This window comes from Petaurus breviceps, unplaced genomic scaffold (assembly GCF_028583685.1).
Source record: "Petaurus breviceps papuanus isolate PSGF00001 unplaced genomic scaffold, PetGlider_PUasm1.0 90730, whole genome shotgun sequence".
Taxonomy (NCBI): domain Eukaryota; kingdom Metazoa; phylum Chordata; class Mammalia; order Diprotodontia; family Petauridae; genus Petaurus; species Petaurus breviceps.
In genome coordinates, this window is record NW_027187324.1 from 12938705 (window position 1) to 12955612 (window position 16908).

Genomic DNA, 16908 nt, shown 5'->3' on the forward strand with positions numbered 1-16908 from the left:
GTGCACATCCACAGAGGTGATTATAGGCGGTGTGCACACCCACAGAGGTGATTATAGGCGGTGTGCACATCCACAGAGATGATTATAGGCGGTGTGCACATCCACAGAGATGATTATAGGCGGTGTGCACATCCACAGAGGTGATTATAGGCGGTGTGCACATCCACAGAGGTGATTATAGGCGGTGTGCACATCCACAGAGATGATTATAGGCGGTGTGCACACCCACAGAGATGATTATAGGCGGTGTGCACATCCACAGAGATGATTATAGGCAGTGTGCACATCCATAGAGATGATTATAGGCAGTGTGCACATCCACAGAGATGATTATAGGCATTATGCACATACATATAGATTTCGTGTACATGTATTATAGGTAATTATTATTAGCTATATTATTATAGGTAGCATGTAATTGTATGTACTTGACTATTAAACACATTATAGGAGGTATATATATTTAGATTACATATAGATAGATAGATATGTAATAGTATGTGTACAGATATTGTGTTATGTTATAGGCAGCATAGAGAGATGCTATGTACACATATGGTAGATACATATAGGTGATATGTATAGAGATATAAGCTTTACGTGCGCATGTTAGACATATATGTATATGACAGATTTTATGTATGTTCATGTTAGCTATATTATAGAAAGTATGTATATTTAGATTTTTGTATGTGAATTATTGTATGTGAATATGTATATTTAGATTTTATATATGTTAATTAGATATATTATAGGCAGTATTTATAGAGACATAGATTTCTTGTAGTATGTATTAATGTTATATGCAGGATAGATTTATTTATGATGGGCAGATTCTAAGTACATATTTGCTAGATATATTACAGTCAGGGTGTATAAAGACATAGGCTTTATTCATATATGTTAGAAATAGTGTATGTAGTATGGATATGATACAGATTTTGTGTATATGCATATTAGCTATATTATAGGAAACATGTATGTAATTTTACATATATATGTATAGATATATACATATATATGCTCAATTCAACTCAACAAACATGCATTAAGTACCTATTACACTATCACTACACTCAAGAATAAAATGGCCCCTACCCTTAAGTAATGTACACTCTTTTGGAGGAAAAACAACATGTATATAGATAAGTTAATGTAAAAGAGATCCAAAGTCCTATCTAGAGAGGGGGAAAGGACAGTAGCAAGTGAAGGGATGAGGATAGGTTTTGTAGAATGTAACATTTTAAACTTGAGGGAAGCTAAGAAGACTATGAAATCAAAGTAAAAAGGAGATATATTTTAGACATAGAGGACAGCTGGTTTAAAGGAATGTAGTGATGGCCTCAGCTGAGACACAGAAGGATTTTGGTGAAGGTAGTGTGAGGAGAGGAGAATATTTGGGATATAAGGTCAATCAGGGAAAAATATAAGAATTGGTATGCAGCAGTGAAGAGCTAGTTGAAATTATGCAATAAATATGTAGTACACCCAATCAGCTCATTTGTGTGACTTTTTCCATCAGTGTTCAGTAACACATGAACTCAATGATTCAAAAGACACTTGATAAGGTATATGGCTAAAGTAATTCAGAAATGGAGTATGCATGCATGTATGTATGTATGATATACTTGGCAATTATAAAATTTGACCTGAAGAAATATCATAAAAATTAATTATAAGTTTTAAAAGTAATGATCTTTCATGTATTTCAAAGAGTACTGGATTTGTCATCTGCAGGTATAAACTCAAGTCTTTGTCTTTTCAATGACTAATTCATATGGCCTTGGAAAGGTCAAACTTGAAGCCTCCTTTCCTTCCTCTGAGGTGAAAGAATGAGAGATTTAGATTAGCTGACCTTTGATCCTTTAGAATCAATAAGTTCAAAAAAGGAGATCTGTAACATTCTTTCAATACTGAAACTTTCTACCTCACCTCCTTTATAGAGTACTGGAAATTTCCTTCAGTTAATCAGGTAATACATTTTTTTTTATTGTAAGTTTAATTACCTCTTCAGGACGTGATTTCTTACATTGTGAAAAGGATTTTTAAAAAATCAATAAGAATAAAATTGAGAGCTTAAAGTATTGTTTTCCTTTTGCAGGAAGTTCTGAAGTAAAAAAGTTAAAAGATCCGTAATATGCAATAAACAGTACATCCAAAGGAAGCATTTTCCTCACAAAATGTGAATAATGGAACCATTACAGCCATCAGTCCAACAATAAACTGGTTCAGTTTATACCTAGTTTGATTCCCCTGTGAACCAATGCCCTACATCATTATCAAAATATCCCTAGACCTAAATTGACTTTTTGATTAAAATGTTTTAAAGGGGGATGTATAAAGACAGTGGATCTTGTTAGAACTAGGTGCTCTGAAATAATCTTTCCTGAAGTCTCCCCTTTTTTCCTTTAAGAAGTAGATTCAGCAAATCAATTTTTCAAAGCAAGACAAGACCACTTCTGAAAGTCATATTTGCTAATGAAAAGTGATTGAGTTATTATTATTTGTTGTAGCTGTTCTGTCAGTCTGAAAAACAAATTTGAGTCACTTAAAGAATTTTTTTCCAAAAAAAGGGGGTGAGAATTGGTTATGCATTCTCTCTACTCTTCTAATTACAGTTCCTCAAACTCAACATTGGAAATGTTTTTCTCTTGTACAAACTTTGATATTATTGGGTATTATGAAGAACAAAGACTAGTCCTATTTTAATAAAAACCAGTGTTGCAGGTATAACACACACACATACACACACACACACACACACACACACACAACCTCCCCACAGCCAGTGTGGCTGGCTCAGCATAGAGTTAATGTTCATGTTGTCATCTGTAAAGAGGGGAGACCAAGGCATTCCCCAGAGTTCTAGAATATGAGAACCAAGACCAGCTATGCTGCATGGGGGAGCCTATTTAAGGTTAGTGAGACAGGATGTCAGGACTTCTGATGTCCATCTAATCATTTCACCTCTCAAATATACAGCAATAGTCTTGTATGTCTCTAGTAGTGTAAGTAGATTCTAATATCTTATAACTTGAACCCAAGACCTGATCACTTAGGCCTTCAGGCTGACATAAATCTCATGAAAGTTATAAAGCTATAGGGAAAAATCCAAGAAGAATTCTGAATTATTAATCACCAAATTCTGCCCATCCATGAAAAATTAATATAAGACAATCTAGTATCTGCAATAAATTAGGTATTTATGTAGAGTAAGGATTTGATAGTTTCTTCATTTTAAAATATTTTCAAATTGAATGCCTAATGAATAGAAATATATGGCATGAGTTGTATAAAAGAAAAATTCCAGTTGAAGCTGTTCCATCTGGCTGGCTGTGTTCTATAGACAATTCCAATATGTTATTTTTCCAGGAAGATAGAAGAATTTAGGTTCACTTGCTTTCCAACAGTCAGGAAATCCTTAGAAATTGCTGCACTGTACACTTCATTGCTGGAAAGAGAAAGATTATTTGACGATCAGTATTTGCATGCTATACAAAGTCTCATCATCAAAATGAGAAAATGTTAGTTTATTAATCAAATAAATAAAAAAGAACTTTCTCAAAGTCATATGTATGTATGTACACACATCTACATACTATTCAGTCTTTATATATATATATGTATAATATATGTAACATATAAGATACACTACATATATCTCAAGGCCAAACAGTACACACATGTTGAGAGGAAAATGTCAATAAGAAGAATTATGACAGTTTTAAACTTTAGTGACTCATCGCTTCAGGGATGATAACAGGCTTTCAGGCCATTTAGGTCATCATGCCTGTAATGAAATAGGATGCACAAAGAGTTTTCCTAGATTACTAAAATTCTATCCAAAATAATTAAATAAACCAGTTCTATGGAAAGACAGCTAACAAAAAATGAGGGAATTTTACATGCAACAACTGATATTAACATACTAAATAATGAGGTCAACATAAATGAAATAATGGTATTGTGAATGTAGACATGTGCTATCTTTAATCTTTAACCTCTTGCTTCTTTCTTAGCCTCCAATGAATGAAAAGCACTCTTTTGGGGGGGAAGGGGAAAACTTCCATCATCATCCAGATGGCTTTACATTACCTTGCAAGTATGTGGTATTATTGTTAGAATTCATTTACTTGGTCATCATATTTTTATTGTACTATTATTCTAACGTTTGCCTAAACCTTTAGTATTCATTAAGTAAAAAAAATAAATAGTTTAAGTATCAGGGCTTCTATGTAATAAGGAGAAGACAAAATTAGTTTATTTTTAAAATCTCACCTTGTCTGTGAGTGATTGAGAGAATAAAGAGAGAACATTTTGACTGAAGTTCGTGAAAGGACATAAAACAAAATCATCCAAAAGGAGAAAATGTTAGGATAGGAAAATAAATTTTTTTATAATGGACCTCCACAAATAAATGTCTTTCCAAAAAATGAAGAGGAATGGGATCACATTTTAGCAAATCTGGAACCCTTCTTCTCTGGAATGAACAAGGGAAGGGTCAAGAAATGATACAGAAAATAACAGAAAAGTAGAATTAAAAAAATCTGGTTTTAGGCTAGACAGCTGGTGGTGGGGAAAAGCATTTGTGGATGGATCCTATGATCAGATTGTCTCAAACAAAACAAACCCCAAGTACTAAGTGCGGATTTTTTTTTAAAGGAAATAACCAGACAGGTGGGACAAAACTGGGCGGAGGGGTGTATCTGTGGAAAAGAGGCATTTAGGATCAGATAATTTCAAGCTAAATGAACCTTAGTGATGTAGTGGAAAATTTTTTTTAAGTAGAGTAATAGTTTAGAAAACTCAGTAGCATTCCTAAGACCTATGCTGATTCTCTTTATCTAAAGGTCCAGGCCCTGGAAAATCTCATATTTAGTCTGGCGGTTATATTCTCTGGTAATAGTGGTTGGGAGGTGCTAAGATCTTTATGGTTTGCAAAAAGTGGGCAACTTTTTACCCCTACCCCAGTTCCATCTTTTCTGTAATGCTTGTCTCATTAATCATAAGGAATGTAAGTGATGCATGTTTACCCAATCAGAACAAATGGGTAAAATTCACACATGACTTTGGAATGGAATCAGTTATTATAAACAGAGGGGTGTGCTTGGTAATATTTTTATTCTTTACACAGAATAAATTAAAGGAATAAAATAATCTATAAAAGAATACCTACTCTGTGCCTATTACCCACTCCTCCTATACCCAAACCATGCCAATAAGCATATAGGGATTTTTCACGTCTAAAAATTTTAAGAAAGCCAAATCAGTTGTCTTGGTCCCTGAAGCTGATTTTTCTGTAAGCAAACCAGTACAGGGAAATATGAGAAATTTTCCAACCGATTTTGGATTCGTGGCATTCACTAGATTCAATCATTAGATTAAGGACTCAAGAAATTGATCTGACACTTGGCTCTTCCTCATGATGTGGAGATGTGGACTCAGGGGAGCTCCAGATATATCAGAAGACTGTAAAACTACTTTTTATCTGATGACTTTTCTGATCAGTCTATGACTCCATATCTCCTACCTCATATTCCCTGAATCAGTAACAATTTAAGGACACTAGTTTCATAAAAATGAGCCCAAAATGAGGGATACAGCTGATTTTCTCTCTTCTGTCTCTGTCCCTCTATCATCTGACTTCCCTCTCCTTCTGAAGAAAGGTTCTGACCTTTATTTTCTCATTTCTCATTAAGAAGTTCTTTTCAATTCAGTACCTAAGTTTAGCTGATACCTGAGGGAATGGTGCTGAAGAGGGGTATTACAACAGGATTTAATAGAAGAAGAAAAAATAAACTTGACAATTATAGCATTGAATGTTAATGGATTTAACTAGACCATTAAATGTAAGACTAACATACTGAATTAGAAATTAGAACCCAAGATTTCCTGCATACAAAAAAAATCCTTAAAATACATAAATACAGATAGAGTTATGATGAAGAGCTGGACCAAAAATTTATCATGCTAAAGGCATATCCTAAAATATGGTTTTACATGACTAATGTGAAAATATGTTTAACATGAATGTATATGTAGAGCCTACATCAGATTGCACACCATCTTAGGGAGGGTGGAGGGGAGGAAGGAGGAGAAATTTTTAAACTCAAAAGCTTGTAGAACTGAATGTTGTAAACTAAAAATAAATAAATAAATTTTAAAAATAAAACGTGGTTTTAGATAAACAGTTAAATCAGAGACAAATGGGTAAACTACATTATTCTTAAAAACATGAGAAGAAAAAAATACTAATATCAAATACATATCTACCCAATGGCATAGTACTTGAATATTTTCAAGATAAATGAAAAAATAAAATTATGTAGAAAAATATCTTTATAATGAGACAATAATTATAGCCATCTTTAAAGTTCCTCTTTCAGGACTTTACAAATACAAAGATAAAAAAAGAAACCTCTCACTAAAGACATCAGATGAGCTTAAGCAATTTCCTCTATATTAGAAGTCCTGGGCAATTTAATCCTGGTCTCCTACTTTTGATGAAGAAGAAAATACTAAGCATCTATGACCTGCCACAAGCAAATGCACCCCTATCTATATCATCCATTGTGTGTTGCTAATCTGTCTCTCCCAATCTCCTCCCATACCCATACAGGCATAACCAGTTCATAAAGTGGGAAGTGGTACTGTCTGCCAACAGTAATTGAAGTCAGATTTCAAAGGACTTGAAATGGCAGAAGAGTTTGATATTTTATGCTAGATATAACTGGGAGCCACAGGAGTTTACTGAGTGACATGATCAGAACTGGGATTTAGGAGCATCACTTTTTGGGAGAATGGATTAAGGATAAGTATGGAGTAAGGATTGGAATGAGGAGGAACTTAAAACAGGAAGACCAATTAAAGGCTATTGAAATTGTCTAGACCAGGGCTTCTTAAACTTTTTCCACTCATGACCTCATCAGCACTTCTTAATCTGAGGATCATGACCCACCATTTAAGAAGCACTGGTCTAGACAAGAAAGATAAAGATAAAGCCCTGAATTAGGGTGATGCCAAGTGAGTGAAATATCGGGGAGACAGAAATTATAAAACATGACAATTGAATGTACATGTGGGAAAATTCCTTTAATATCATGAATCCTTCTTCTTACTTGGGAGTGAAGCCACTCCCACTCATCAATGACCCTTATGATACACTGCCAAGAAGTAGAATCAATACTTTAGATGTGGCTGATCAGAGATAACAAACTTTCAACATATTAGATATTATTGTCTCTTCCTTTTATTCTTGAGTATATATTATAAAGCTACACAGAAAATATACCTGAATTTGACTTGTGTATGTATGCACACATATACAACTCATAGGAGCAGCAACAGCAACTTCTGTTTAGATGGAAGGACTTTTTCCATTCAGATACCTATTTAACTCAAGTGAAAGAAGGCAACAACCCAGCAGTAGCAACAGCAGGACTCAAATATGAACCCACCAAAGTGTTCATTGTGAACAGTAGGAGACTGAGAGCAGTGATGAAGGAACCCGGGAGTAAGAGAAATAACCAAGGAAGAAACAGAAAATGGGACCCAGTGGGCTAAAGAAAATGGGAAAGAGAGTTTGTCAGTAATCATAAGATTATTGGTGGGAAGCCTCATCATACTAGAGTAGTATAATATTCAACTCAGTGTAAGAGGATAGTTACACTTTGCCCCTTTCAATTTAGGCTCCTATCTTGTTGCACGCAGTTTTCAGATAAGCATTGGGTTATCATTTTCAGGTGAGGAAACGATCATAGTGATTGCTGGGATCGGAAGGTTAATTTGAAAAAAAAAGATAGAAAGTTTGGGAAGAAAAATGTTTATGGATTTTAGTTGGAGAGATACATATTTAATAGAAAGGAAAGTATTTACTCACAGAAGAGCATTAAGCCTTCAGCCAGCTATTTCAGAACTTGATACAATGGAATGCCAAAGCAAATTAAAAGTTCCCATCGATACAAAAAAATGAAGGTAAGATGACTGAATAAAAATTCTACTAAGACTACTGTAGGGGGAGTTAAATACTGGAAGCAAATCTTAATTTATCCATTCCCTCTAGTTTCAGATCTCTCACTAAAGATATTATGTCTTCAATAAAGTAGTGAAATAACAACAATAATAATAATAGTACCAACTTATGGATCAAGGTATCATAGGCACAAGAATGTAAAGACCTTGCTATTGAATCCAGCACTCCTGTTTTTCAATTTAATTCAACTAACACTTATTAAATACCCACCACATACCAGGTATGTTATAAAATCAAAAAGGAAACAGTCATGGGGTTTATTTTCTACTGAGGAGAAAGGAGATAATATGTAAACAAACATACAAATAAATAAGTAGAATATATAAATTCAAAAAGCAGATGATACTACTAACCAAGAGTTTTATGAAATACTTCACAAAGATGGTGGTACCTAAGTTATGCTTTGAAGGAAACGAGATATTCTTCAAAGGGAATATGAGAAGGGAGCACCTTCAAGACATGGAAGACTATTTGTGGTGAGGCATAGAGGTGGACTAGGGAATAAGATAAAAAAACTAACCACTTATTTTGATTAGGACAGAGAATTCATAAAAAGGACTATTATAAAGTCCCTACAAAGGTAGGTTTAATAGATTTAGATTTAGAACTAGCAGGAATCTTAGAGGTTATTTAAGTAAATGCTCTAATTTTCTAGATAAGGAAAGTGGATTACAGGGATCAAGTGATTTGCTTAAGGTCACATGGTTAGTGACAAAAGCAGAATTCAACCTAGGTACTTTGTTTCCAAACCAAGTAACTCTTCCATTCTACCAGGCTACTTTGTAGTGGTCTTTAAATGCTAGGATGAGGAAGCTGTATTTCATTTTACAAGCAATAAGGATTTGTTGGCGATATTTCAAAACAGGTACTAACAGTCAAATTTGTGTTTTAGGAATATCTGTTAGGAATTTGTTTGCATAATAGATTGGAGAAATGTAGAGCCTGGATGCAAGGAGATCAGTTAGGAGGCTATTGTAATGGTACAGGTAAGATGGGATGAGAGTATTAAGTAGGATAATGATTATGTGGGTAGAGAGAAGGACATTTTTGTTGTTGTTCAGTCATTTCAGTAATGTCCAACTCTTCGTGACACATCTGGGATTTTCTTGACAAAGATACTAAAGTGGTTTGCCATTCCTTCTCCAGATCATTTTACAGATGAGGAAACTGAGCCAAATAGGGTTAAATGACTTTCCCAGGGTCACACATCTAGTATCTAAGGCTGGATTTGAACAAATGAAGGTGTTCTTGACTGCTTTTGTGGAGATAGGATCAAGACTTTGCAACTAATTAGCTATAAATATTGAGATAGAAGGAAGAGTCGAGAATGAGTCCAAGGTGGTGAATTTGTGTGAATGGAAAGATGGTGGTACCTTAAGAATAGCTCAGTTTGAAGGAGGGATAGATTTGGAGATAAATATAATGAGTCGTATTTTAATAGGTTAAGTCTGCTATGCTTAAAATATATCCAGGAGTTAGTTGATAAGGCAGAGCAAAGGTTCAGGAGATAGAAGATGACTGTAGATAAAGATTTGAGAGAAATCTATACAGATTTGGGAGCATGTTGAGATAACTGAGTTCATGGGAATTAATGAGACCATCAAAGGAAAATTTTTATGAGAATAACAAGAGGGTCCAAGATACAGCCTTGGCATATGCCTACTCTTAGTGAGGAGAACAAATCAGTAGTGGAGATTAAGAAGGATCAATCAGACTAATAGGAGAAAAGCCAAGAGAAACTAATGTCCCAGACCAAGGAAGAAGAGAGCATCCACAAGAAAGGGCTGATTCACAGTGCTGATATTTACAAATGGACCAAGAATGATGAGTGCCAGCCCATGGGACTGAGAATTTAAAAGACACCTGGTTGCTGTGGAATGAAAACTTTCATTCCAGTAGTGAGCCCAGAAGTCAGGTTTTAAGAGACTAAGAAAAGAGATGGAGGGGAGATAATGAAGGCAAATAAGTATGCCCACCATTTTTTAGGTGTGAGGTTGTGAAACGGAGAAGAGATTGAAGATAAAAGCTGGAGGGAATGGCAGAATCAAAAGAAGGTTGTTGTTTTGTCTGTTTTCCTTCTCCTGCATGGGGACCTGAGCGTGTTTGTAGAGAAGGAGTCTATGGATAAGGAGAGAATGAAGGTGAGTAAGAGACACGGACTTGTGGGGGAGCGGAGTGGAGGGAGAAGGGGTCAAACTAACCAAGGAGACGAGACAATGTAGAAGCATGCGTTCATTACGTAAGGACTCCCTCTGAGGCACTGAGCATGCAAATACAGAAGTGAGGCAGTCACTGACTTGAAAGAGTTTATCTACTACAAGGGTGAGATCAATTGATGGAGAGATTAGCCTGGGGAAGGCTACTTCACCATCAAAGATCAGAACAACAGAGAGAAAAAGAGGTACTCGATCATGAGGGACCTTGAGAATAAAGGACAAGATGGAACATGTGACAGATGGCTTCTATTTTCTGAATCTGTACAAGATAAAGTGCAGGACCTGACTGATGTATAGGTAGAGTAAGTGACCATTTGAATGGCACAATTTCAATTGCTCTGGAAATACTCTGCTAATCTCTGAAACACCTTCTTTAGCCAGCATCCTGAAGTCACTGTGTTAGTTTGTTAAAGTGCAAATGTCCCTCATGGCTGCTTTCCTAAAATCTGGTTTTGATAATAAGGATTGGGGTGGTGCATAGTGGGGGAGGGAGGGAGGGAGCCAAGAAACAAAAGGTTTGGGAGCTTTAGAGACAAAGCCAAATATGCTCTATCACATAATTTTGTCTAGGGGACGCCTTAATCAAATCCTTTGAGGCAAAATTGTCAATCTAGTTAGCATTCATTAAATATATACTCTGTGCTATAGGACCTGGGCTAAGCCCTGAATATACAAATTCAAAAACAAACTAGTCCCTGCCTTCAAGGAGTTATCATTTTATTGGGGGAAAATATATATGTATATTGTATATGTGCATATAGGAGAAGGAAATGGCAAACCACTTCAATATCTTTGCTAAAAGAATACCGAAAAGGGTCACAGAGAGTTGGACACTATTGCAACAATTCAACAACAAAAATATCATATACATATATATATATAAGCATATACACAAAGTAAATACAAAGTTATTTTGTTAGGAGGTAGTTATTAACATCTGAGGAATAAGGAAAAGCTTCATGGAAGAGGTGGTACCAGAGTGTCTTTTAGTTTTAAGGAGTTTGAATGGCTTATTAATTCACATTGTCTCATCAAAGGATGTTAGAATTCATTCCAAAGGGATTACATGAACAAAACACACATAAAATCATTATTACAATGAAGGAAGCTAAGGAAGGAGGATGTTCAGGGCATGGGGAAGCAATCTGAGCAAAGACATAGAAATAAGAGAAAGAATTTGGTGTGAAAGGAACAGTAATAAGGCCAAAGTTACTAAGTGCAAAAAGGGAACACAATAAATAATTTTATTGAAAATATAGATTGAGGGGCAGCTAGGTGGCACAGTGACTAGAGCACCGGCCCTGGAGTCAGGAGGACCTGAGTTCAAATCCAACCTCAGACACTTAACACAAAAACTAGCCATGTGAACCTTGGGCAAGTCACTTAACCCCAATTGCCCTCCAAAAAAAAAAGAAAATATAGATTGGATACAGGTCATGAATGTTTTAAATACTTACTAGAGGGGCTTTTATTTGATCCTAGAGGCTATAGGGTTCTAAAATTGGGATATTGAAAGGAGGAGTGATAATATCAGAGCTATATGAAAATAGAATACTATTTTCACAATTATCTAAGATATCCTGAAGCATTATGATGAAAAAATGCTATGAATTCCAAAGAAAGAACTAACAAAACCTGAAAGTAGATCAAAACATGGTTTTTTTCTTTATTTTATTTTGTTTTGGTTTTCTTGTGTATGTTTTGTTTTCTTTACAACATGACTAATATGGAGATAGGTTTTGCATGACATGTATAAGCCACATCAAATTTCTTGTCTTCTCAATGATGGGAGAGGGGAAAGAGGGTGGGAGAAAAGTTGGAACTCAATTTGTTTAAATGTTAAAAAATTATCTTTATATGTAATTGGGGAAAATAAAATATTAAAGAAAAATGCTATCTTCACAGTTGTGTGGAAGATAGATTGGAGAGGTGAGACATGTAAGGCAGGGAGATCAATGTCAGGGGAGGTCTGTGCAATAATCCAGGTGAAAGCCACTGATGACCTGTAGTAGAGTGGTGACTGTGAAACTCCAGTATGATGGCATTTTGTCCATGTCATCCTTTAGGTACAAATTTAAATATCCTTTGATGAGATAGAATGAGAATGTTTGTTCAGCTATTTGAGCTCCTTAAAAGTTAAAACTTCAGTAATATCGAAGTGGATTTTTTAATGTGTTTCTATTTCTAGTCTTGTTATGAAAGAAGCAGAAAATTTCTACATCAATTTCCTAAATCAGACAACAGTTAAAAATTAACTGAGCCAGAAATTTGCCTAACAAAGAAACAGTTTCCCTCTAATTGGTTCATGCTATTCCAAAGGACTGCCGAGCCACAGAAAAACTCTGGCTGTTCTTTATGAAATAAGTGCAACATTTACAGGAAGTACTGTCCAAGTTAGCTCAGTGGTTTGGAAGATGGTGCCAATTAGTCAAGATCATATTCCCTTATGGGTCAATTAACCTTGTTTTGTTTTATGGATACTTGACTGTAACTTTTATCATTTAAGAATGCATACAAAAACCTTGTCATTGCTCACAAGTAGGGATGGGTGAGATATGGAGATAGTCTATTACCATGGCAAGAAAATTATCTTTATTTGCTTTACTAAGGATAGTGTTATAGTTTCAGTTTTCATTGATAATAATGCATTCCTCTGACATTTGAAGGTTAGCTGAAGTGTTTTCCTCATAACAACTCTGGAAGATTGTATTACTGTCACCAGTTTCCAAGTGAAGAAACAGAGACTTAAAGCTGTTAAGTGACTTGCCTGAAGTCACTACTGGTGGGTGTCAGCTGGAATGGGAATTCAGTTTTCATACTATGCCACAATGAAGCAGAACCATAAAACGGTATTTAATAGGAAGCCATTCATTTCTGAATATTGTTTCTGTCACTTGTGTTAGTTTTTATTCTTTCGCTCACTCAACCAACATCTGTTAAGGACCTCCTACAAATCATTACACTAGATATTGGGGTTTACAAAGTTTAGCTAAACTATTCATAGTTTCTGCCCTGATGCAGCCTAAAGTCTAACAAAGGATGAAGTAGGTCTAGATTGAATCATGCTCAAGATCATGTTTTTTTGCATATTAATCAATCACCAATATACATTTCTTAAGTGATTGCTATGTGTTAGACAGTGTGCTAAACACTGTAAAAAAGAAGTCTTCTGTGATAGAGAAGAACAAAAGCAGGAAGCTTTCAGAATAATGTCCAATGAACTAATTTCTAGTCAAAGGATAGAGGTGATCACAAAAGATACACTAGATAGCTTTGATTATATTGCAATAGTGAGTTAGGGTTGAAGCTGGTATTAAACACATGAAATTCAAAAGCTTTTGCATGAGCATAATTAATGCAACCAGGATGAGAAGGGAAATGGTTAACTGTGGTAAAAATCTGTATAACAAATATGTTTCATAAGAGTTTGATAGCCAAATATATAGGCAAACTACATAAGTAAGACAAGAAACAAAACAACAAAAAGGACATTCCATAAGACATGGATCTCAAAAAAATTAAAAACCATTAGTCACCCATATAAAAAAGAGTTTTGTATATCACTAATAAGAGAAAAACAAATCAGAACAGTCCTCAGTTTTTTAAATATGGGTATAGGGGCAACTAGGTGGCACAGTAAATAGAGCACTGGCCCTGGAGTCAGGAGGACCTGATTTCAAATCCAGCATCAGACACTTAACACTTATTAGCCATGTGACCTTGGGCAAGTCACTTAACCCCAATTGCCCTGCCTTCCCCCCTGAAAAAAAGGGGGGGAAGAAAAAAAGAAAACATATATATGGATACAAAGTTGGAAGAACTATGGAATTTCAGACCTGCTAATACGTTTTTGGTAGAGCTGTGAGTTGGTCCAATCACTCCGGAAAGTAATTTGTAATTCTGCTAAGAGAGTGACTAAAATATTCATACTCTTTGATTCAGAGATTCTGTTTCTAGGTATATATGCCCCAAAGGGTTCAAATATAGAAAGAAATATCCCCAAATATTTATCATGGCACATTTTATCACATTTAAGAACCAAATAAAGGATATGTCCATTAAAAGGGGATGACTAAACTGTAGCAAAAAAATATAATGAAATAGTACTGTTTTATAAGGAACATAGAATATGATCAAGAGGATCAATGAAACATATATAAACTGTTTCAAAGGGAAGGAAGCAATAACAGAAAAACAATATATACAAGGGCTACAGCAATGTAAATGGGAAAAGATACCACCAAAATGGATACTGTGACATTATAATGATAAAGATTGACCCCCAAATAAAATATATCAAAAGGTATCTCCTTCCCTTCATTATGGGGATGTCGAGGGTACTGTGGATATGGAATATGGCGGATAATGTCAGACATGTAAGTTAGTTTTTTATTAATTTTTTCCCTAGTTTTTATTCTTTACTTAGGATTCTCTAAAAGAGGTTGGGAAGAAGGGGAACATTGGGAGATGTAGGTAATATAAAAATAAAAGAAATCAGTTAAAACTTTTTTTCTTTTTTTTGGATGGAGGAAGGCAAGGCAATTGGGGTTAAGTGACTTGCCCAAGGTCACACAGCTAATAAATGTGCCAAGTGTCTGAGGCTGGATTTGAACTAAGGTCCTCCTGACTCATGGGCTGGTGCTCTAGTCACTGTACCACCTAGCTGCCCTCAAAGCTTACTTTCTTTTTTTAAAATTAAATTGGTTTGTTTATTTACTTTTAGATTACAACATTCAGTTCCACAGTCCCTTGAATTAAAGCTTACTTTGAAAAAAGAAAAATAATCATATTTTATCACTCTCTCATACAACAGATCTATCTCCTTTTCCAAACATACCTAATCTTGAGTTCTCTCATTCACAGGTGAATTCACATAATCAGGTGAACAAATATGGAGGAAGGCATCAAAAGAACCAGCATCACATGAACCTTACATTATATGAACCAAAGAAGGGTTGAACACACACATTAATAAACACACACAGAGTTTGTTATAGAAATACAATAAATTTCAAAGGGAAATAGGTGGGCATAGAGAAAAGGGAGAAGGGGAGAGTAAAGTTGTAATGTATTAGTTAGGAAACAGTCACAAGCAAAAACAAAATTAACTTTGGAGAGCTTTTTGTGGAAAGGATTAAAACCAGGTAGTAACCAATAACTGGGATCTCTGAATGGGGAAAAGAAGGAGGGCAGTAACAAAAGAAGATCACTCTAATTATATGTAATGTGGGACTGGCCCACAGGGGTTCAGTTCTTTAAGCAACTATAACATATTCTACCTGATGCCAATTCATATGGGTGTTTGGGGAGCCTGCTTCTAAAAGAGTGTAATGACACAAAATATTGGTATCCTGTTCTAAATTTAGAGCATGCACAGGTATTCTGTGACTCCAATATTCTTATTTATATAGTGAAGAAATGCCTTTAAATTCTTTCCTCAAACACAATTGAATGAGCACACATGCACGAGCATACACACACACACGCATATACACACACACACACACACACACGCACACACACACACACACACACACAATCAGTCTTTGTCTTGTTCCTAAGGGCAATCGAAGGAAAACATCCTGCAAGCTTCTGGATAAGGAGATGGGACTTGGGATCTTATCTCCTGACTCTGGGTGTCATGTGACCCACAAATTAATTCCTACACAACAAACTGCAGTGGATCTTCCAGGATAAAAAATAAAATCCTCTGTTCAGTTTTTAAAGACCTTTATAGCCTGAGTTCTTCTTAATTTTCTAGTATTCTTAGACCTTTGCCCATTCTATCTACTCTGATCTGGTGACACTGGTTTTCTTTACTATCTCCCGATTTTTACTAGCTCTTTCTCTTCCCTAGAACTCTCTCCCTCCTCATCTTAACCACCTGGCTTCCTTCAAGGCTCAGCTAAAATCCTACCTTCTACAATAAGCTTTCTTGATCTCTTTTAATTCTAATGCTATTCCTCTGTCAATTATTTCCAATTTATCCAATATAGCTTGATATACATGGCGGTTTGTGTGTTGTCTCCCCCATGAGAGTGTTAGGACTGTATTTTACCTTTCTTTGTATCTTTAATGCTTAGCACAGCACCTGGCATTTAGTAGGCACTTAATAAATGGTCATTGACCCACTGGCCATCCAACCAATTCCACATACATTTGATTATATGCTCATGTCTCTCTACCTTCTCCATAAATACAGTATGAGATAATTCAAATGGGATAGGAACTACTGGACCTGTAATTTCTTTGGTAAAGGAATCACAGATAAGGAAACTCTCTACCAATGCAGATCTGCACCTTCCCTGAAATTTGTGATTTTTGAGAGTTTCCTGGGTCACTGAGAGGTTATGTGACTTGCTCAGGGTCACGCAGCCAGTGTGTGTCAGGGGTAAAATGAACTGAGGTCTTCCTGACTTCAAGGAAGATGCCCTATCCACTATGCCACAGCCTCTCTATTTAAAACAAAAAGAAAAACACAAATGCCCCTACTCAAATCTACTGTAGGCAAACTAAATCTTTAGCATTCACCTCATCTATTAGTTTAGTAATCCTGTCAAAAGAGGAAATGAGGTTATGTTGGCACGATCATTTCTTGATGAAGTCATGTTCGCTCTTTGTAATCACCATTTACCTTTCTAGTTGTTCATCAATCATCTT

The 16908-nt window shown here is 35.5% G+C and overlaps 1 long non-coding RNA gene across 1 annotated transcript in view; it reads right to left on the reverse strand.

Annotated features, from left to right (window-relative positions):
- Nucleotides 1–3160: 3160 nt before the first annotated feature.
- Nucleotides 3161–16908, reverse strand: part of LOC138145139 (uncharacterized) — a 29799-nt gene continuing 16051 nt past the window's right edge. Inside the window, exon 3 of the long non-coding RNA XR_011164121.1 lies at nucleotides 3161–3451. This is a non-coding gene — a long non-coding RNA (uncharacterized lncRNA). The remainder of the gene's footprint in view (nucleotides 3452–16908) is intronic.